The sequence below is a fragment of the Scophthalmus maximus genome, chromosome 10 (assembly GCF_022379125.1).
Source record: "Scophthalmus maximus strain ysfricsl-2021 chromosome 10, ASM2237912v1, whole genome shotgun sequence".
In the NCBI taxonomy this organism is placed as follows: Eukaryota; Metazoa; Chordata; class Actinopteri; order Pleuronectiformes; family Scophthalmidae; genus Scophthalmus; species Scophthalmus maximus.
Genome location: NC_061524.1, coordinates 18,907,550 through 18,929,712, shown reverse-complemented (window position 1 = coordinate 18,929,712; position 22,163 = coordinate 18,907,550). Strand labels below are relative to the sequence as shown.

At 45.7% G+C, this 22,163-nt stretch overlaps 1 long non-coding RNA gene across 5 annotated transcripts in view; it reads left to right on the top strand.

Moving 5' to 3' along the window:
* The first annotated feature begins 6,203 nt into the window (after positions 1–6,203).
* Positions 6,204–22,163, top strand: part of LOC124850746 — a 28,478-nt gene continuing 12,518 nt past the window's right edge. For 4 of the 5 annotated variants that reach the window (XR_007031568.1, XR_007031567.1, XR_007031566.1 and 1 more), the window contains exons 1-2: positions 6,204–11,561; positions 13,199–13,273. This is a non-coding gene — a long non-coding RNA (uncharacterized LOC124850746). Of the gene's footprint in view, positions 11,562–12,828; positions 12,959–13,198; positions 13,274–22,163 lie in introns of those variants that run through there. The other variant, XR_007031569.1, reaches the window with a different exon arrangement.

The window sequence follows — 22,163 nt, the reverse complement described above, 5'->3', positions numbered from 1 at the left end:
AAGCTAAGATTAACACACTGACCTAAATACACACATATGCAATGTATAAAGATAGTAATGATGGTCCCCGTAAGTTACCAGAGTTATTGTTGACAATTGGGGAATTTCGAATCGTTTTCCTGTGGATTCAGGTGCTACAGTTTCTGTGCTAAAATCTTCTGCACTGTCTAAACCCCCAAAGACGAGTGGCAGAAATTGCAAAACTGTTGGCGTAGGTGGTATTCCTATCACGGAGCCATATTCTGTGCACACTTGATGATTCCTCAGTAAAGCACTTATTTCTTTTATCTAACAGTAGTCCGGCAAATCTTGTGGACCTGATTTAATGATTCATTTTGGCATTGCTTTAACATCTCATCCTGATGGGGTGAAAGCCACAAGATTGTCTGCTTTTCCACAAATGGTTCTATACAGCACAGAGCCGTTGCTCTATATTAAGTGTTCTTTGCTGCAATCCAGTATTGATTCTGTGCCAAAAAAAACCTTGTGAGGAGAGGACGCCGCGCTTAGCTGCGGCGTTTGGCTGCCGCTTTTTCCTCCGAAAAAAAGTTTGTGTTTCTAAGGCCCTCACCTGGGTCTGTCGTCTTCTTTTACCACTACACAGCTGGATGATACCCCCGGCCTCGGCCACCACCTATTCCGTTGTGGTTAGCCACCGCTAGGTAGGACCGCTGCCCTCCAGCAATCAGCTTCAGTGACCAACGGCGCGGCAGAAGGTATCCCCCGGACAGGTTTCCACCCGCCCTGGTGCGGTTAGCCCTTGTTAGCTGGGGCCGCTGCCTTCCTGCTCGTCTCCATCTACAATGCTGCGGTTGGTCTTGCTCATCCTCTTGCCTTCTCTCCATGTGCCACAGCCATCCACCGCCTCCATCAACCCAGCCATGGCTCTACTGCCATGGCTGGGTGGTAGAGCACAACCATGCAACTTCTCTGGCTACATCAAAAAAACGCCTCCCCTTACGGAGCTTATCGCCGCAGCAGGATGAGCTCGTTCAACCAAAACAGTAGATGTTAATAATCTTTTGTATACATACAAATGATTATAGACATCTACTGTTTTGGTTGAACGAGCTGTTGAGCTCATTCCCCTAACACCTGTGATGCAAACCATGGTTTGCATTACAGAACTACCTGAGGTGTCCCCAGAGTTATGGGCAAGTCACAAAAATTATGTTTGGCTCATAAAAGGAGTCACAATGCCGGTAGTTCACCCAGAAACAACATCCACTCAAGGCGGAAGCAATTATTGGGATCTGGCCAGTTTTTGCTTCTCTGTTGAAGGAAGGGTTATTATCGCATGCGAATACTCACCCGTTCAAACACCTATTTTTCCAGTAAAAAAATATCCATAATTAAGCTAAACTGGTAGAATGCCGTTTCTTTCCAAGATTTGCAAGCAGTTAATGCTGCCGTTCATCATCACGCTCCAGTGGTGTCGAATGCACATACAATCTTTATAGCCAAAATGCACACTCTGATGAGAGCATATAATTCTACTGCTTGTCAACATGCCTTTAGACATTGAATTGCTTCCATAACTTCCCAATCACTCACTACAGCGCATCCAGGTGTGTTATATTTAAATCCATCAATTTACAAAATCAGATCAGAAATTTGAACCGGTCTGCTTTAATTCTTTTTAAAGAAATGTGAGGGTTTGACAATATGATTCCTAGTCAGATCTCCATGCTACATCATGTTCAAGATGTGCAGCCCTGTATAAACGACATAAACAACAGTCGTGACCAAGTAGTATGGCTGAAATTGAACAATTATGACAATTATGGTAGCAACAGCGGCTACATCTCTGAGACAGCTCGCCATGCCAAGACCACAGGTGGAAACCAGTACGAGTAATATGCAACAGGGCGATCATGTGACACACGCTCATGCAGGTGGAAGCTGATGATGTTCTGAGCGGCCAAAAGCTGGTGCTGAGATGAGGGCTTGCTTTAGATCACAAAAGGCCTTGTGCAAGGGAGGGCAGATACAATGTTCTTTAGACAATGTCAGAGTCTCTTTTTACTTCTCAGCACGAGAAGCAGCTTCAAACAAACTACACAAAACTCAAAAAGGCCTCCAACCATCCTTTGGAGCCAATCTGGCCCAGTCATTTTTCTGCATTTACTTGTGTGTAAAAACAAACAAATGCTGACTGTCTCTCCATGGGATAGATTAAAATGAACTCAGGTGAAAGATTGTGTAGTATGGTACTATTAGGAAAATATTTGTACTTTTCAAAAAGTTGAACTGCTGCAATGTTTAAAAATCAGAACATCATCACACATGCTCATGTGTGAAATCTTGGCTTCATGTTGAATGGATGATCACACAGATGAGAGTCATGTCGAGTCTGGCAACTTTTAGCAATACAGTCATCAACAGATTTAAAATGTAATCTTTTTTATTCTTTTATCTCTGTAATCAGGAATAGTTAATCTAATCTAATTAATTTCAACATTAATGTTGGGTCTTCATAATGATCATTTGAAAGTTGAATTTTAACTGTACATAATTTAGAATCTTCATCTAAATCATTCCCTGTCTTTCCCACTACTGTGTGTGTGTGTGTCTGTGTGTGTACCTGTGGTTTGTGTGGTGAGCCTCCGTGTCTTAGTGTCTGGCTCACAAGGTTGAAAGACATCTGCCAGTGTTTTGTTCTTGGGCATAAGGAATGAAAACATCTATTGTAATATTACAATATTATGTAAGATTATGTTGTTGCTCGCACAGATTTCCTTGTCTCAGCTTCAACTCTTCTCCTCGCACTCGCACTTCTCCCCGACTTGTCTGCTTATGGATTTCTGCTGTGGGCTTGGATTTTTTGTGCAACAACCCTATCAAAAATCCTCAACCAGTAGGATTCCAGGTGTAGTGTTGACCAATTAAAAGATTGCTGTCAATTTGCAGGTGCGTTCGCTTACTTCTTAAAGTGTCCCATACGGCCGGTTCAGCCACTCCGACCCCCCCCCGGTTAAGAAAGTGAAATTGCCTTCTTGACTTGACGGGTGTCCGTGAGCGAATGGGTGGGAAGGACTTGCAAGTCCAGAGCCACACTCGCCCAGAGCTCACATCAGAGACATCAGGTGTCTTTGTCTTTCAGTTCACTTGTAGAGGTAAGGATGAGGAAGTCATCGAAGTCTTCATCTTTGTACTGAAGACTTATTTCGGTGGCCATGGAAAAATGTTCTTTGATGTCTTCAACTAACTCATCTACAGACGATGGTATGTGTACTGAAATAACATTTTGTACTGTTGTATTGAAATAACACTTTGCACTGAACTAACATATAGCTAACTAATGACATATAGCTAAATAATGGAATAACATATAGCTCAATAAATACTGACACCTATAAAGCTTGACATACGTTATACTTAAGATTTTATAACAAATCTTGCAGAGCCTGCACTATGTGCATTAGACTAATTAACATACAGACAGTAGTTGTCACAAGATGTTCTGTTCAGACCAAATTTAGCCTAGGACAGCAAAATAATTACACAATAACGATTACGATAAGTCCAGACACATAGTCAGGCGGTTCACCCACGTACAGACTGCACCCACCATGCGGGATAAATAGCAAATGAACTATTGTACCAGGTTCCTGTCCTCTGCGCGATCCAGCCCTGGTTGGTGACTCGTGAGACAGAAACCCAGAGACTCATGACTGTTTTCTCCCTCTGAATAAACGAACACACGGCGAGGACATGGCCGAGGTCTAGGACGAGAATCCTGCCGAACAATTTGGTGACCCCGACGTGATTCAAGGAGAAACGATTGTAAGAACAAAACTCAAATATGGGGGACAAGGACGGTGACTGATTCAGTGCAACAAAAAGGTAAGCAGTAACCTTTTGTAATAAAATACTGCATATTGATCATTCTAAATTAACTGATTGAAGTCACCGAATCTGACTCCTTAGATCAAATTAAATGCATTCTACCAAATAAACTCACTTGGATCCATAGGATCTGGGATCCTTACCAAATAGCAGGATCAGGGATCCATACGAATAGTCTGGGACTAATAAAGTGAATGTTCGGGGAACTACAATAATAACTGTGTGTGGGTGGTTTATTGTGACTAAGACAAGGTTTGCCGACACAGAGTGTTGCAGTCACAAGTCTGTGGGGATTGGGTGATATAGTGGTAGTGGAGTGTATTCATGCCGAAAAGGAAAGGTGTTACTTGGGACGTGAATTAACACCCAGGATTTCAGCGCACCTTCGGGTGTAGAAGCTTCTGAAATCGTCCCGGTATCACTGGCATTGCGTCCCCTTTCCACGGAACTCCACTAAGTGTATACTTTGTTAAAATGAGAAAACATGTCTAGTTTCAAGTTAAACTCGAGACGATACTGTCAGAATGTGGTAATAATTGGACGAATGCTAAAACCTTCCGAAAAGGGTTTAAAAATTATGTGAAAAGAGAGGAACACAAACCACGGTGGCCACAACCTTCTGACCTGAAACCAGTTAAATCTCTGTTTCAACACCACATTGTGACCACCGCTGCCGAGGTTAAATATCGAGGACAGCAATGTGATAATCACACAGGCTGTTGTAGGTCACGCGGATTGAAGAAAAAATATAAAAAAGCAGTAAATACCCGCTTTTGGCATGAATACATGACGAAGCATTTAGGCCGATAAGAAAAAAAGGGACAGCCCAACCGACCCCCGCCGTACAACCCGAAGGTACCCGAGTTAATGGCTCCTGTAATAGAATTCAAAGGAGAACTAAAAGAGAGTCCCTCAGAGGAGGTAAGAGAGGAGGAAGAAGGAAGTGCGGAAAGGCTAGAGGCCCTTAAGGAGATGTTGAATGATTCACAGACAGTAAGACATGAAATTGAGAAAATAAAAGACGACTTGGAGGTCACGAACCTCAAACGACTCGACATGGAAGACGCTGATAAGAGACGAGAGGAGAAGAGAATTAGAGAAAAGGAAGAGGAATGTCAGCAATTACAGCGGACATACGGGATACAGGAAAAGGGGATGGGCAGATTACAGAAGGAGGTAAGAAAAGCAAGAAGTGGAAAGGCAAAGATGATAAAGGGGGGGTGGAAAAGTAAGAATGAAGGGCACTCTACTCCTGACAGCCGTGGGGAATCTGTGGTGATAAGAGGTACTATGACACATGACGACACCGACTATGACCCAGACGAAACCGAAAGTGACAAATCTGACAACGACAATATGGGGGAAGTTGGGACAGAGGACGGTGTGGTGCAGCCATCGACACACACTGACAACACGAGAAGTAGAGGAGCGGAATCAGAATCATTTATAGGATTTTCCGCAACACAATTCCCTTTACTACAGGGAACGGGCCCTCGTGCACCCCAGATTTATAAACCATGGAAGTTGTGCGACCTAGAACTGTTACAGAAAAAATTGCCCAGCATAAGGGGAGGGGGAGCGGCATGGCTCCGGGCTCTTGAGTCTCTAACAGTGGGGATGCAGTTGGCCGTAGGAGACATGAGAGCAGTGCTGGGCGCGGCGACATCAACAGCTGCCGTACAGGCAATTGACGTGGCGGCGACGACACAAAACATACAGGAAAAGGCAAAGTTCGGTCCATACAGGGGGCAATGGGGTCGGCAAATACGATACGTATACCCGACAGATTGGGGGGCGGAGGCGTCCGTAAAATTAAGTCAAAAACCAGGACAAACAGCAGATGAATTTTTGGAGACTGCAGCATCTGCGTGGGTGGATAACAGCGCTATGTTTAGAATGGCGGTACACTCAGGGCTTCCAGGGGCGGTACACACAAAGTGTGACGATACGCCTGGGTTGAGGGGAAAGGCATGGGCGGAGTGGCGCACAACTATTACACACCACTTGCATCAATACAATCAAAAGCAAAGCGAGGCTGAACAGCAAACCAAAGCATTAACAGCTGCTGTAGTCAAAGCACAGGCCAAAGACACAAATGAGGCTAAAAAAGAGAAAAAAGACACCACACTTATGATGGACACAACACCACACCCAAACCCACCCCCGGCACCATATTGTCCACCAAGGTATGGAGGGTACGGCCCTTATCCGGACCCACCTCCATGGCCACAGCCATAGCCCCCCATGGGACCACCATATAACACTATAAACAATCGATACAGGGGACAGGGGCAGCAGGGACAGTATAGGGGAAGGGGCGGTCGAGGGCGAGGCGCGGGGCGGAACCCGGGGGGCAATTGTTTCATCTGTAAGCAGCTTGGACACTGGGCTCGCGACTGTCCACTTCAACAGGGGGCACCAATGCAGGGGCCCGGCCCCCAACAACCCCCACCCACACCAATGCAGGGACCACCACCAGCGCCCAATGGTTCCCTCGCGCCGCAGTATCCCATTTGGGGTCCACAATAGCCCCTGTCAAAGCCCTGTCACTCCTAGGCCAAGAACACCTGAGCCCTGTATGCAGGTTATGATAAATGGACAGGTTAAGAGAATGATGGTGGACACGGGGGCCACAAACTCTATCATAGCCCACACAATTCCAGGCACTTTGTCAAACTTACATACTACTGTGGTGGGGGTAACAGGGACTGCGCAGACCAGCATATTTACACTTCCTCAAATCGTCGAGGTGGCGGGGCAGACTGTCAGACATTGCTTCCTCCACTGCCCGGACTGTCCCGTTAATCTATTGGGAAGGGATTTGTTGTCACAACTCCGGGCTGAATTAATCTGCAACCCCGCCGGCATCACCATCACTTTCCCTAATGGTTCCACACAAAACCTGACCAACACACCTGTCGCCTCGGCGCCTCACAAAGTGATGATGCAATCGCCTCTGAATGATAATGACTCAGCAGACATTTATTGGGCTTTGCTGCGGCCTGAAGACTCACAACAACGGGGTGTAATGTCCATGTTCAATTTGTGGAAGCCATGGATTTACTCCCTCGGTTCTTATATTCCCCCGCCAGACCCACCACACTGTACTCTTGCTTACCTGTGCGAACCTGATCTCCTGTATGATGATGATTTTAAGACCATTGAAGGCCTTGTCTGGCAGTTGACCACATCCGACATATTCGTGGGGAAAGAGGGGGCAGCGGCTGTCGTCATATTAACAGGGGAACAACATCATTGGTATAAAATGAATAATGCCATACCACATGTCTCTCTGGCTGTAGACGCCACAGGGGAAGCACGGAGTTTGGGACCGATGGTTAAACGTCTGTCACACTTATTGATTGGGTTCCCACTGCGATAACGGGGGTGCATTTTTCCTTCTCGAATCAGGCTTACAAAATTACCTCATCTGCGTCTGACTCTGTCGTTTTGCAACATGACTCACTCACTCGATACCATGGCAGGGAAAAAACTGACCACCCTGCTGGGGAGGAAGTGTTTAAATTACTACCTCCCGCGTTATGGTCTACCGGCCCTTTTGATGTTGGGTTTTGTGATGTTCCCCCTCCTCGACAAAAAAACCCCAGTGTACCGACCACAGTATCAAAACAAACCAGCTGCGGTGGCCGGCTTGTGAGACAACATTGACGGACTTCTAAAGTCAGGGGTGATTGAAAAATCTGACTCCTGTTGGAACACACCCCTTCTTCCGGTGCCAAAAGCAGACGGCTTAACGTACCGAATGGCACATGATCTGCGCGAGGTTAATGATGTTGTGCGGACTCAAGTGGCCTCGTTCCAAACCCTTTCACGGCCCTCAGCGTCCTAAATTCCGAGCACAGGTGGTTTACAGTGATTGACCTCGCCAATGCTTTTTTCTGCATTCCACTCGCTGACCACCTCCGGCACCCATTCGCCTTTACATTTGCAGGCCAGAAATACTAGTACACTCGCCTGCCCCAGGGCTTCTCTCTGTCACCAGGCATTTTCAATTCCGTTTTACGTGAGCAGCTGAACAAACTTTCACTTCCTCCTGGGACAGTTTTAGTCCAGTACGTAGATGACATACTGCTTGCGTCACCTTCAGAGAGTGACGCTTTGGCTGCGGCTCAGTCAGTACTACAACAATTGGCCTCCTCAGGGTTCAAGTGCAGCAAAAACAAACTGCAATTTGTCCGACAGTGCGTGTCTTTTTTAGGCAGACGATTATCCGCTGCAGGTTTGGCTCCATCATCCACCCAGCTCTCCTCCATCCTCAACCATGCCCGGCCTCAGACTGTGCGGGACATGATGTCCTTTTTCGGCCTGTGTAACTACAGCCGGAACTACATTCCCTCATACTGCGACAACACCGCCATCTTGCGTCGTCTCATATTGGACAAAGGCGTGCGCAACCTGACTCTCCCACTTGACTGGTCCTCTGAGGCAGAGGCTTGTTTCATCCAGCTGAAACAACTCCTCGCACACTCAGTGACTCTCACGATTCCTGACTACACGCGGCCGTTCTTTTTAGACGTGTCTGAAAAAGATGGCATTGTTAATGCGGCACTTTTTCAGAAGGGGGGAGGCGGCACAGGGAGACAAGTTTTACTATATCATAGCTCAAAGCTAGATACCGTAGAGGACGGTCAACCACCATGCACTAGAATGGCGGCGGGGGTGGCAAAAGCATTACAAAAAACAGCACATGTAGTGATGGCGCACCCACTGACTGTTTTGACAGACCACGGCATTGTATCATATATACAATCAGCCTCTTTTTCAATGTCACAAATGAGACAACAGCGACTTTCGAAAGTACTTCTACAACCACACATCACTTTCACAGCAGACGGCGTGAACATGGCAGATCACATGAACCCTCTGCCACCGCACGATTTCCAGTGATGCGAGATGTTAAAATAAGACCAGACATGAAAGCAGGTCCGATACTGGGTGACGAGGTACACCACGTGTATACAGACGGTTGCTGTTTCAGAAACAAGGACACAGGGAAGTTAGATTCGGCATACGCAGTAGTCAAACTAGACAAAGAACAGGGGAAGTACATTACAGAGGAAGCACAGGCACTCGAAGTTGGCTCAGCGCAAAAAGCGGAACTTGTGGCTGTGATAAAGGCCCTGCGAAGACACAGTGGAGAAAAAATACATTTATTTACAGATTCTGCATATGTGCACAGCCTGTGTCATTGGGAATTGACAAAAATGCAAAGGGGCAGCTGGAACACCTCCACCGGTAACCTGGTGAAACAGCAACAGGTGGTACAGCAGTTAGCCGAAGCTATAATGCAGCCCAAAGAGCTGGCCATTAGAAAGTGCGCAGCACATCAAAAAGGAACCGACCCAGTCTCAAGGGGAAATGAAGCCGCAGATGCAGCTGCTAAACAAGCTGGCGGCTACACAAACACTGCCTCAAATATAATGATATTCGGCAAACAAAATGAACCTATGTCGTGCACACTCTCTGATGTAAGTTCCATGCAGGAAAAAAGCGGGAGTATACGAACAAAATCAATAGGTACGGTTCGGGGCAAAAAAGGGACAGGACGGTCTATGGAGGTCGGCACAGGGAAAGGTGGTACTCCCATGCAAACTGTTTGACATAGTGGTGAAAGAAGCGCATGGCTACGCACACAACAGTCAAGCCAACACTGCCAGAAAGCTTGACTTTTGGTGGCATCCGTTTTTACCACAAATGGTGGCGGACTTTGTAAAAACATGCACAACATGTCAAAAATACACTCCCAAACCCTCACTTAAACCACCTATGGGGCAGTTCCCAGTCACCGACATGGGACCACAAAACAGAACACAGGGGTACAGATACCTGTTGGTAATTGCGGACGCCTACTCAGGGTGGATTGAGGCAGTCCCCACAAAAAGGGAACATGCAAATACCAAGGCATGGCTTCCCACCACAAGTGAGGTTGGACAATGGCTCTCATTTCAAAAACACTGACTTACAAACTGTGGAAAAAGCATATGGCATTATGCATAAATTTGGGACGGTGTACCACCCACAATCCCAAGGGAAGGTGGAAAGAGCAAATGGGGTGGTAAAACAAAAATTTGCAAAAATCACCAGTGTCACAGGAATGTCCTGGGTGGACGCTCTGCCCATTGCTTTACTCGAAACCAGATCAACCCCACACTCAGAGACCGGACTGTCCCCCTATCAGCTACAGACTGGCCGACTGTTTGGAGAAGCCGCTGGGGAACCAACACCCCAGCAGTGTGAGGAACTACCCTTAATACAGGGGGTGCACCCACACTATTGGAACACACTAACGCAGGCGGTAGCTTCTCTCCAGACACAGGTGCGTTCTCTCCGACCACAACCAGAGAACGCAGGACCAGACACGGACGTGCAGTGGGTGTTCCTGAACGATACAAAAGGAGGTGGGAGGAGCCTCGGTGGGATGGCCCATTCAAGGTCACTGAGAGGACAACGCATGCTGTGAAAGTCGCGGGAAAAACTCTGTGGTTTCATCTCAACCAGTGCGCACCTGCGGAGCAGCCCCGACATCCTGAGTCCCATACCTCCACCGCCCTCGGAGGAGGAGCTGATGCATGACACTGACCCCTGAGTACATACACACCTCAGAGGCCAGACACATAGTACACTGTTAGCTGTATCTCCAAGTGCTGGCAACCTCTGGTGTAGGTCATAGAAGAGCGCGACTATAGCACTGTTAAGAAGATATCAAGACACCAACCACAACGTGTAAGCGGATCATGTCACCTTGTATCTTTCTCCTAGTGTGGGTATGTGTGTGTGTGTGTGTGTGTATTTGCATATGTGTGTGTGCATCGGTGTGCATCTATACAATGTTCTCAGTTTAACAGGTGTGCATCTATACAAGGTTCTCAGTTTAACGATTGTGATTTATACACTGTTCTCATTTTAAACATTCTACTATATGCATTATACTCACTGAACAGGTTGATGACGACCAGTAAGACAACCTTTCCTTCGATTCCGCTTATCTTGCGGCTTCCGACGACGTTTGATGTTCTTTTCATGTGATTTGTGTTCTGAGGGTTTTTTCTGATGTATTTTTGTGTGTGACGTATGTTCCATACGTCAACAGGGGGATTTGTACTGAAATAACATTTTGTACTGTTGTATTGAAATAACACTTTGCACTGAACTAACATATAGCTAACTAATGACATATAGCTAAATAATGGAATAACATATAGCTCAATAAATACTGACACCTATAAAGCTTGAGATACGTTATACTTAAGATTTTATAACAAATCTTGCAGTGCCTGCACTACGTGCATTAGACTAATTAACATACAGACAGTAGATGTCACAAGATGTTCTGTTCAGACCAAATTTAGCCTAGGACAGCAAAATAATTACACAATAACGATTACGATAAGTCCAGACACATAGTCAGGCGGTTCACCCACGTACAGACCGCACCCACCATGCGGGATAAATAGCAAATTAACTATTGTACCAGGTTCCTTCCCTCTGCGCGATCCAGCCCTGGTTGGTGACTCGTGAGACAGAAACCCAGAGACTCTGTAAGTATTGTTATTGCTTGGAGCAAATAAACATGATTTGATGGAATGCATTGAACTCATGACTGTTTTCTCCCTCTGAATAAACAAACACACGGCGAGGACATGGCCGAGGTCTAGGACGAGAATCCTGCCGAACATATGCCACTTTTAAGAGTAAGTTTCTTGACTTCATGATCAATGAGGAACCGGAGTCTCACAGATGGTTCCATGTGTGAGCTGAGACTCGTCGTTTTCGAATGGATTTGTGTACATTAATCATGGTAGGAAAAAGCTTCACAGTACTCCGGTATAACGGGTAGAACTAAACATTTATTTCACAGTTTTCGAAACCTTACAGATGTATCCAAAGCTAAGTACAGATGGGTATACTCGATCGGTTTCTGAATCTCAACTGAACCTACTTGGTCAGCATCAACGCGATGCTGATGATCATCAAAGGCGCTTTGATGTCCAGGACATCAAATCCATAAGCTACTTCCCTTAAGGTGATAGTAACGTGCTTAACTATTATAGACCTAAGATACTAAACAAGATATAAACTGCACACATTCTAACCTAAGCATGAACATGAACATGTCACAGTGTCACTTGGCTCCCACACCATGTCTAGGAAGACAGAAGAAACATGATCACAAGTGAAGACAGGTTTTAACTGAGAGACATGGAAGGTGGGGTGACTCCGGAGTGAAGAGGGGAGTTTTAACCGGACAGTAACAGGGTTGATGATGGTCTTGAATCTGGGGGAGAGTTTTCTCGAGTCATTCTTTAATGGAATATTTTTGGAAGAAAACCAAACTCTCCAACCTTGATTATAGTCGGGGGCCGGAGTCCGATGGCGGTCAGTGAATCGTTTGTTCTTCTTGGTGGTCTGGTGGAGGGCTAGACAGGTCTGGGTCCAGATGTTTTGGTAGTGACGCAGATGGAGCTGGACCAACGGAACAATGATTTCTGTCTCCTCTGGAAACAATGGAGGTTGGTAGCCTAGGGAGGACTTGATCTACCACATAAGAGCCCGACCACCCATGAAGCTGGTAGGATGGTGTCTGGGGGAGTGAAAGACTCATCAGCATCAAACTGGCTGATGAGAGCATCTGGTTTAATATTGTTTAGTAAGTAATGGTGAACCTAAACCTGCCAAAATACAACGAGTCCAACGAGCCTGGCGTGAATTTAGCCACTGAGCTGACTGAAGATAGACTAAGTTCTTGTGATCTGTCCCTACAAGGAAAGGCTGCTCTGCCCCCTCCAACCAGTTTCTCCACTCCTCCAGGGCCAGCTTTACTGCCAACAGCTCTTGCTGGCCCACATCATTATTTCACTTGGCCTGGGTCAAACGTCGAGAGAAAAAGGCACAGGGGTGTAGTCTGTGATTAGGACCAGAACGTTGAGACAACACCGCCCCGACACCCACATCCGATGCATCGACCTCTAGTATGAATTGGACTGAGAGGTTGGGTTGAGTGAGAACTGGTGTGGTGGTGAACAGTTCCTTGAGCTGGGTGAATGCCAGTTCTGCCTATGAGCTCCAGAGGTAGGGGATCAGGAAAGAGGTGAGTCGGTCAGGGGGGTGGTGATGGTGCTGTAGTTTCTTATGAACTGGTGCTAGAAATAGGCAAATCCTAGGACTCTCAGGAGCTGTTTACAGGAGGACTGGACTGGCCAATCGGCAACTGCCTGGATCTTACTAGGATCCACCCGCAGCTGCCCGCTCTCAACGATATAGCCGAGGAAGGAGACAGAACTGGTGTGGAACTTGCATCTCTCTGCTTTGACAAAAGTTTGCTTTCCAGGAGACTCTTCAGGACTTGGCAGACATGGGACTGATGCTCCTGGAGGGATCTGGAAAAGATCAGAATGTCATCCAGGTAAACAAAGACTAATCTGTTCAGAAAGTCTCTGAGAACATCGTTCACCAGGGCCTGGAAGACAGCCAGGGAATTGGTTAACCCAAAGGGCATGACCAGATATTCAAAGTCCCCGAGAGGGGTGTTAAAGGCGGTCTTCCACTCATCTCCCTCCTTGATACGTATCAGGTGGTATACGTTGCGGAGATCTAACTTAGTGAACAGTGGCGCCCTGCTGAGACTCAAAGGCAGAGGTGATGACTGGCAAGGCGTGCTTGTTCTTAACAGTTATGCTATTAAGTCCACGGAAGTCTATGCATGGTGTGAGTGTCTTATCCTTCTTTGAAACAAAGAAAAACCCTGCCCCCAGTGGTGAAGAAGATGGTCTTATTATACCTGCGGCCAGGGACTCTTGAAGGTACTTCTCCATTGCCTCTCCTTCTGGAGGGGAGAGATTGTAGAGTCGTCCAGACACCAGGGAGGCCCCTGGGAGCAGATCAATAACACAGTCGTATGGACGGTGGGGCGGCAGAGAGAGAGCCTTGTCTTTACCCGAGGCCTCCCCTAAATTGTGGTACTCTGAGGGAACAGAGGAGAGGTCTGGAGGCTGAGGGGCTTCTGGAACCTTGGCGCCATCTCCTGGGGACAGAGCAGAGTGAAGACAAAACTGGTGGCAAAAGGGACTCCAATTAATTATTTTTCCAATGGACTAGTCAATAAGTGGGTTATGAAACTAAAGCCAGGGAAAACAAAGCACAAGAGTTTGGGGAGCGGAAAATACGAAGGATCTAAACACTTTGTGATGATTACTGATGATGTGACTGAATGCGAAGGTTCAGTTTGATGGGTTACTTGAGCTAGTAGTTTACCGTTAAGTGCACTGACCGGTGTGGGTTGGGGGAGTGATGCAACATTACAGTTTTTCTTGATTGCTAAGACATATTTCTTGAAATAATGCTCCATTTCCCAAAACTTGACAAACTTCCATGTCAAAACCAAACTCTCCACTCAAAACCATGTACTCTTACATCAAAACCAAATTTTGCCTTCAGACATCACACAAAAGCCATAAAATTCACACACACTACAAACTGCCATTAAATACCGGTGAGATCAATTCAAAACACTTCTATAAAAACCTGTTACTGCAATGAATGACGCCTATGGTTTTACCCCTGAACAATAAGTCTTTACTCTAAATGATGAACACAATAAAAAGACACACCCAATTTATACATTTAGAACTTTTTTATTCTTCACAGTAATGTACTGTAGAATCCAGTATAATCATTTCCTGGCCGACAACAAAATTAAGCTAATACTTTAATGGATAATAACCTAACATAAGAAAATAAACTGTTCATACATAAAGTACTGTTGGGAAATCATCCTATTTACAAACTAAGAGCATACAGTAACTACAAATTACTGTACCTGTATGTGATATGATACAGTTATTCAACGCATTTCAGACAGCACAACAGCTACAGTACATAATAATAATAATAATAAATTTCATTTATAGAGCCCTTTTCATTGCTTAAAGCAATGAAATAATTTCAACTCCAATGAAATGGCTTTGTGATCCGACACTCCAACATCGTACACCAGCAGATTTTGATGGGGGCAGTATCAGTAATGAACAGGTTGAGCGTGTGCCCTCTGTTGTGTGTGGGGACGTCGACATGCTGTTTAAGATTGAGACAGTCCAATAATTGTAGGAGTTCAGCTGCAGGGTGACAGGAGGGGGTTTCAAGGCTGAAGGGATGAAAGCTGGGTTTGATCTGGGTGGCCGGTAAATGAGAAGAATAGTCAATGGGGAGGGGAGTTTGGATTTGAAAGCAAGGCATTCAAAGGAGGACAGTTCAGGCAGAAACAGAGGGGTGAGTTTCAGGTCACAGCGGTGTGTTACTGCTAAGCCACCACCACGACCAGTGCGGCAGGCTTTTTCCAAATAATGATAGCCAGGAGGACACATTTAGTGCAAAGTAGTCCTCTGGCTGATGCCGTGTCTCAGTAAGTCACATGAAGTCAATTTTTTTGTCTAAGATGTGATCATGTATGAGACTGGATTTATTTGTTAGAGACTGTGTGTTTAACAGTTCAATATTGACGCTTGAGGATGGGGTGGTGGACTGTAGAGGCCGAAGTAGACTGAAATCCACTCCAACGTCTTCTGTCCTTTGTGTGAACAGATCTTGTGGTGTTTTCATCGCTACTACTAGTCCCAGATGTGATGTTCCGATGATGTGGTAGAAGAGAGACCACTAGAAGTGCGATCAGCTGACCAGAAAGATGGGATGGAGTCACCATACTGGGAATAAACAAACTTTCTGCGGCACCTTCAATGGATGTAGCGGGGTCGGCGTAGAAGTCCAAGTTGTTTAATGGCTGAGATACATGTTGGAGTGCTGTAGTTTCTTAAGTTGAGCAGTTGCTGGACGGAGTACTTTAACGTCATGCCGGTGTGGCGCCGAGTCAGGACGGATGCAGAGTTTATAGCCGAGTGTGTTTTACCATGGACTTGCTGACTAAAGATGGGATAGATGGGATAGAGGCAGACACACAGCAGGATGGTCCATAGCATGGCAGGTGATCCGGACTGAGTGGAGAGTTCGGCTGATATTTTTTTTTTTGGGGGGGGGGGGGGGGGGGGGCAATAGTTGCTAAGGTAGCGGCCACCATTAGGGTTTAACCGCACCGAGACAGTTGAGAGGCTGTGCGGGGATATGCCTCTCAGTAGCAGGAAGCAGGGGTATCCAGTGGGCCGATATCAGCAGGGAGAAGAAGTTTCCAGCCGGCTAGCAAGAGGCTGTTCGCTCAGCCGGTGGTGTTACCGTGCCCAGCCGACGAGAGCTAACCGGGCAGTGGAGTGTCGTCTGGGAAGGAGCCGGTATTGTTACTGGTGTTGGTGGATGATGGCAAAAACGGCAGGATCCCGCCGGCAGTAGGTCTGGTGGCAGATGTGCTCAAGACTCAATCTGTGAAATGGCTCGAGTGCAGACGATGGTGTAGGAGGAAGGTCAGATATGAACATCTGTTCAAATCCGTGCAAAAAACTCGAAAAAAAGCTATGAAGTAGATCAGACAATATAACTAGTCCCAAAGTAGTTTTCTAGCGTGTAAAGAGAGACACAAAAGAGAAATGAATTAAATTTCAGAGGGAAAAGCCGCAACAGTCAGTGCCAGCCTCCTCTCCACTGCGGTCGTCATAACAACTAGCAACTAACCTATGACATGTATGTGTTGTAACAGCACAGAGAACAGGAATCCAAAGTTACAGTAGAGAGCACTATGTAACTTAGCTCTTATTCTCTCTGAAGCTTTGTATAACAGTTTAGAAGCTACTGTAAAGCTGCTAAGATTTAGCTGCAATCTTTGCCCAATCAAGGACATGGTCAACAAGAATTGCAGGAATTTCATCTTAAACAATTTATATCCTTCCTCCTCCTCCTCTTGCTCTTCCTTCATGTGGATCCATTGTTCCAAAAATAGGGAACTGCCACATGACCCTTATATCTATCTATCCTGAGGTTCTGATGGGTGTGTGATCATTTTTGACTCCAATGTTTCCACCTGTGGAATTGTGTACCAATTGTGTTCAAGTTGTGATGACTTGAGTTAATGATATTGAATGCAGTGCTTTCTGAATGAGCATATGGTGTAACCAATGATAAATGAAGGCATTTGTGTTTAGAGTTTTGCACAAGTTGTTCAGCAAACCTGAATCATGTGTTTAAACAGGGAAATTGTGTTTAGAGTTTTGGGAAAAGTGTCTGTCTTTTGGTAGATGGCGTCATGGTTTGGGATGTTTAGTTAATAGGTCTAGGAATAGTGTGTAAGCAATCAAGAAAAAGTGTAATACCAGCTTGCTTTACCAGGTCTGCATCTAAGAAACACTGCTCTGCCCCAGAATTAACCAAGGCTAGCAGAGGGAAGGCTCGTTGCTGCACAAAGAGGGTTGCTTGAACCTGGAGTTGATGCAAGGCATTAACAGTGTTAGTGGGAAAATGTTGGTTTCACTCACCAGGCTTCCCATCCTCACTGGTGAGCCAAGTCTTTTGGGCGAGTAGGACAATCGATGACAATATGGCCATGCCTTCCGCAGTACATACACTCACCGGCCTGGAGTCAACACAACCTTTCCTCCGGAGTGAGTTTGGTTCTGCCAATCTGCATATGGCCCTCTCCCGAGGGAATTGATGAAGAGGCTGGGAAAGGTTAAGCAGGTGGAACTGCAAGGTAATTAACGGCAGGTGACGAGGACCGAGAGAAAAAGCTGGTACAAGCCCTAGTTCCCGTCTTCTCTCATCCGGTTATCAAGACAAATAGACAATGTGATTAAATCATCCAGAGTGTCTGGTTTATCTCTGAGAGATAGTTTGTCTTTCAAAAAGAAAGACTCATTGAGTCCATTCATAAAACAACTTTCCTGGCTGTGTGGAATGGAAAAATGCAATGGAAAAATGCTTTCCATGACCTTCTAATCTGTGGAAGCTGGCTTCCAATCGTTGTTGAGTCTCCAAGAGTCCCTGTAACACTTGGCTGTGTTGGCCTAGTAGAATCCCTTGCTCTGATACCCCTTATCCACGAGGCAAAATCGGAGCCGGTTCGGAGCTGGTGCCCAATCAGGAACCAGTTCTTTTGTTTTCCACCGCAAGAGAACTGGTTCCCGGCCAGAAACACTGGTAGGGTGGCACCAACTTTGAGCTGATCTGGAACTGGGAACCGCTTAAGTCAGGGGTCGGGGGCGTGATTATCCTTACCAAGCAGACCAACGAAAACTTTGTTCCCAGCATTTTTAAAAACACAGAGCTTTAGTATGGACGCAAAGACGAAACAGTGGTCAGTGGAGGATACAAACTGGTTCCTTTCACTATGGTCCTAGTCGGAGATCCAGGAGGGAGCCACATGAACAAAGGCGATTATCAAGCAATTACAGAGAGAGATGGCTACGGCAGGGTACGAGAGGAATGCCGAGCAGATCAACAACAAACTAAAAAAATATAATAAAAGGACTACCCGGACCAAAAGAAGGACTTGGGGAGAAGCAGCAGTGGACGGCCACGGAATTATCCAAATTTCAATGTGTACTCCAAAATTTCAAAACAGACAGGTGTTATTCTGTATGTTTTCTACGGGGAAATTAAAAAATATGATACAAAAATAGCATAGACAGTGTTGTAACAAAGAAAAAAAACTACTCATCCCTCTGTTGAAGTAGTTCGTTAATGCCGCTATAATGTTTGCCCCTTCTTGATTACCATACTCAGGTAATGCTTGAACATGTGGCTGAATGCTAACATGCCTATCTGTGTGCTCCTATGCAAAATTATCGCCATGTTCCTCACAAATGTTGTGAAGTACACAGCAGGGCAGCGCCATCTTCTTTCTAAGCCCCAGCTTGCAGTCGTTTCTTTTTAGGAGGCACCTCCATCGTCCTTTTAACGTCCCAAAACTCATCTCCACAACAGACTGTGGACTGCTTAGTCTGTAATTGTAGGTGTGCTGTTCAGGGTCAGTCTTCCCGTGTCTGAAAAGGGCTTCATTAGCCAGGCCTGCACAGTATAATCCGAGTCACCTATCTATAATGTCCAACCTCACAGCCAGAGATGGTCACCTTGTTTTGTCCTAATAGTTCCCTGTCACAGAGGACTTCCCACAGATGTGACTGTCTCAGCACTCTTGCGTCGTGCACACTCCCTGGATAGCCAACAGAGACAAGAAAAGTCCTTTGCCATCCACAACTGCCTGCAACATTATTGAATGCCGTCCTTTCCGGTTGTAGTAGTCTCGGGGATGCTCCACCGGTGCAATTATTGTAACGTGGCTGACATCTATTGCACCAACACACTGTGGTACTCTCCAACTGTTTTGAAAGAAAGTAGCCATTTCCACCAACTTGTCAGCATCAGGACATCTAATGTGCATAGGAAGCAGCACCGTGATGGCAGCATTGCAGAACTCCTGAACACAATTAAACACAGTGCTCAGGCCTACTCCAAACAAATGGCTGATGGTCCTGTATTCACTGCTGGTGGCCAGCTTCCAGAGGGCAATTGCTACCCGTTTTCCTATTGGGACACACAAACGGTAGTATGTATTGTGTCAAACTCAAGGCCCACCGGCCCGCCATATTATTTTATGTGGCCAGCATATGTTTGTCCTTTCTTGAAAAAGAAAAAAACCATGAGGAAGAGACCTACTGCAGCTGCATTGCATACCCAAAAATCCTATCATGTGCAGAGATGTGCCGGTGTTTGATTCTGCTTTACAACATAACCAAGGTTTTAATGATAATTATAATTCGAAAGGGTAGAACTATCGTCGGGAATTTCACCGTGGTTTACCGTGAAACAGGTAATTGTTTCATTAATTCTAGTGCTTACATATATATTTTTTACATTTATGTAAATGCATGTACAATATTTATACATTTAAATAAATAATCAAATGCAGAGACATATATTTAACAATATGCTAATGAGTAGTTACATTTATATAGTCTTAAGTTACAACCGGCCCAATAATGCTGATGTGGCCCAGGGGGGAAATTTGTTTGACACCCCTGCGTTAGACGGTCACAGATGTAGTCGAATGACTCCCGGGACACACGGAAATTCTGCACGAGTTGTTGCGGGCTGTCCCACCAGTGGTAAGATGGTGGGTGCGCCCAGAGAGCATGTGACCTCCGCCTTGCCATCAGCCGCAACACTAACTGTAATGAAAGAAAACGGCTTGTCATTACTTTATTCAATTATTAGTTACCAGTTTTATTCAATTATTAGATACTAGCTTAGCTATATTGAGCTAGCCAGGTCACTTACAACAAAGGCTAACAGAATCGTACGTTCAGCGTCAATAAGAACAAAAACGTGATAGATAAATACCTTTCTTCTTCAGCGTAATCTCCGACCACAGCAATCGAGCACAGGATAGGGACGAGAAGCACAAATTTGTTGGAGCAGACGTGTTTGGATGCCTATATAGGCTCTCAAAGGGAGGAGCAACACTTGTAGAACTGCAACGTAGTCCGCCATTGCTGTGGTTGTGATTGAAGCTGGCGCAAGCATTGCTGGGAAAGCGGAGACTTATGGAGACGTTTACAGTGACCTCATGACATGGATCTCTTGCCAGTGGAAAAACAAACTGGATCTCAGTTGGTTCCAGGGTGGAACCAGTTGCAAACCGGCCCTAGCACCGGCCCGGAACTGGAACTTGGTTCCAGTTGGTGGAAAAGGGGTAAAGGCCACTGGTGTCCGCTGGGTCCATAGCTGGCCCGATCGTTCTGTTATGTGCAATGCACCAGATCCGGTTGAACCCAAATGCTGGACACCGAGGAAGATGAAGTTAGAAGGATTTATTGTTATAAAACAAAACAGAATGTCCAGGTGAAACTTGTGGAGTCCATGGCTGGTGAGGGCTGATCAGGGGATGAAAAAGTGCAGGCCGGGCAGGCAAGGCAGGCAAACAAAAAGCACAGGAAATCAGACTGGTACCGGGGAATCTGAGGGCAGGCAGAGGTCAAAAGGTTAGACATGATCAAAAAAAGCAAAAATAATTTCCATTAGTCCACAAATCGAGTGTGCCTCAAGATTATCCGCAGCTACGCAAAACAGTGCCTTTCACATTTTGTCTAACAGCAGAAATTTAGACGCCATCACGCTCCGAAGTAGCAATGTATTTTAACAAAGGGGCAAGCACTTCAGTATAGCATTGATGTCATACGCTTTGCACAGAAAGGCCAGGTATACAGAGTTAAGAGTAGCTCAAAGTTGTATTCAACAGGCACTACAACTTCAAATTTGTCTTTATAATACAGGCGTCTCTTGAATGATGAAGAAAGAGTCAAGCAGCACTAAGGGCTGTGCTTAAGGGATTAGATTTGCACAATTCCTCCACTAGAGATGTAACAAATGTGTCAGCGACCGTTGGGTTATCTTTCTTTAAATGTGAAACAAACAATATATCTTATTGGTGCAGAACCTGCTATGAAGTGAAGATCATCTACCAATTCATCAATGCACTGAACTGTAACATGAACACTTTTTTAATTTCAACAAGAGGGATGCTATGTACTCTTCAACCACATTGCTTCCATCGTCCTCTACATATTGAGCATTTGACTTTTTTAATTTCAACAAGAGGGATGCTATGTACTCTTCAACCACATTGCTTCCATCGTCCTCTACATATTGAGCATTTGAGCTAGTGGCCTTATTATTGCCATCACTGTGATCATCTTCAGAGGCTTCAAAATCAAGTAGTTCCTCCTGTTCAGGAGAATGCCTTAAAGTGAAGTCTTTGGAGTATGCCTATTACACCCAAAAATGTTGTACTCGTGTTCAAGTTGTCGGGGGGGGGACTCGCCGGGAGGAGACTCGCCAGAGCTTGGACCCCGTCATACACTGCTCCCAGTTCTAGTTTGGGGTCCACCCCTGAGGGTACTGGAAACCCTATTGTTTTTGTAAAGATTATTAGGGGTCCAAGCCAAAGGGGGGCCTCTTGTTTTGCAAAGGATTATTATTAGGGCCCGAGGACCGGCCAGTAGGAGGCTGGCGGAGGCTCTCTTGTTTTTGCTAGGACTATTATTATTTGTCTCTGCGCGCATTGCCCTCACTTTTCACTGCCTCAACGTACATGTACACCCGCCTAAATTTGCACACTTGCCAGAAATCGGATATAGTTTGCATAAAATTAAGCTTCAGCCTGGGCGTGGAAAAATGTTTCTACAACGCCACCTACAAATTTGCCAAAATTAAGCCCCTCGTTCAGCTTTCACCTACAATGATGAAATTTGGCAGGAACATTTATCATTTCCAACCACACCTAAAAGTCTATTGGAGGCATATGCTAATCTCAACATAAAGTCGGCCATTTTGATTTGAAAGTGACATTTTGCCTCTTTTTT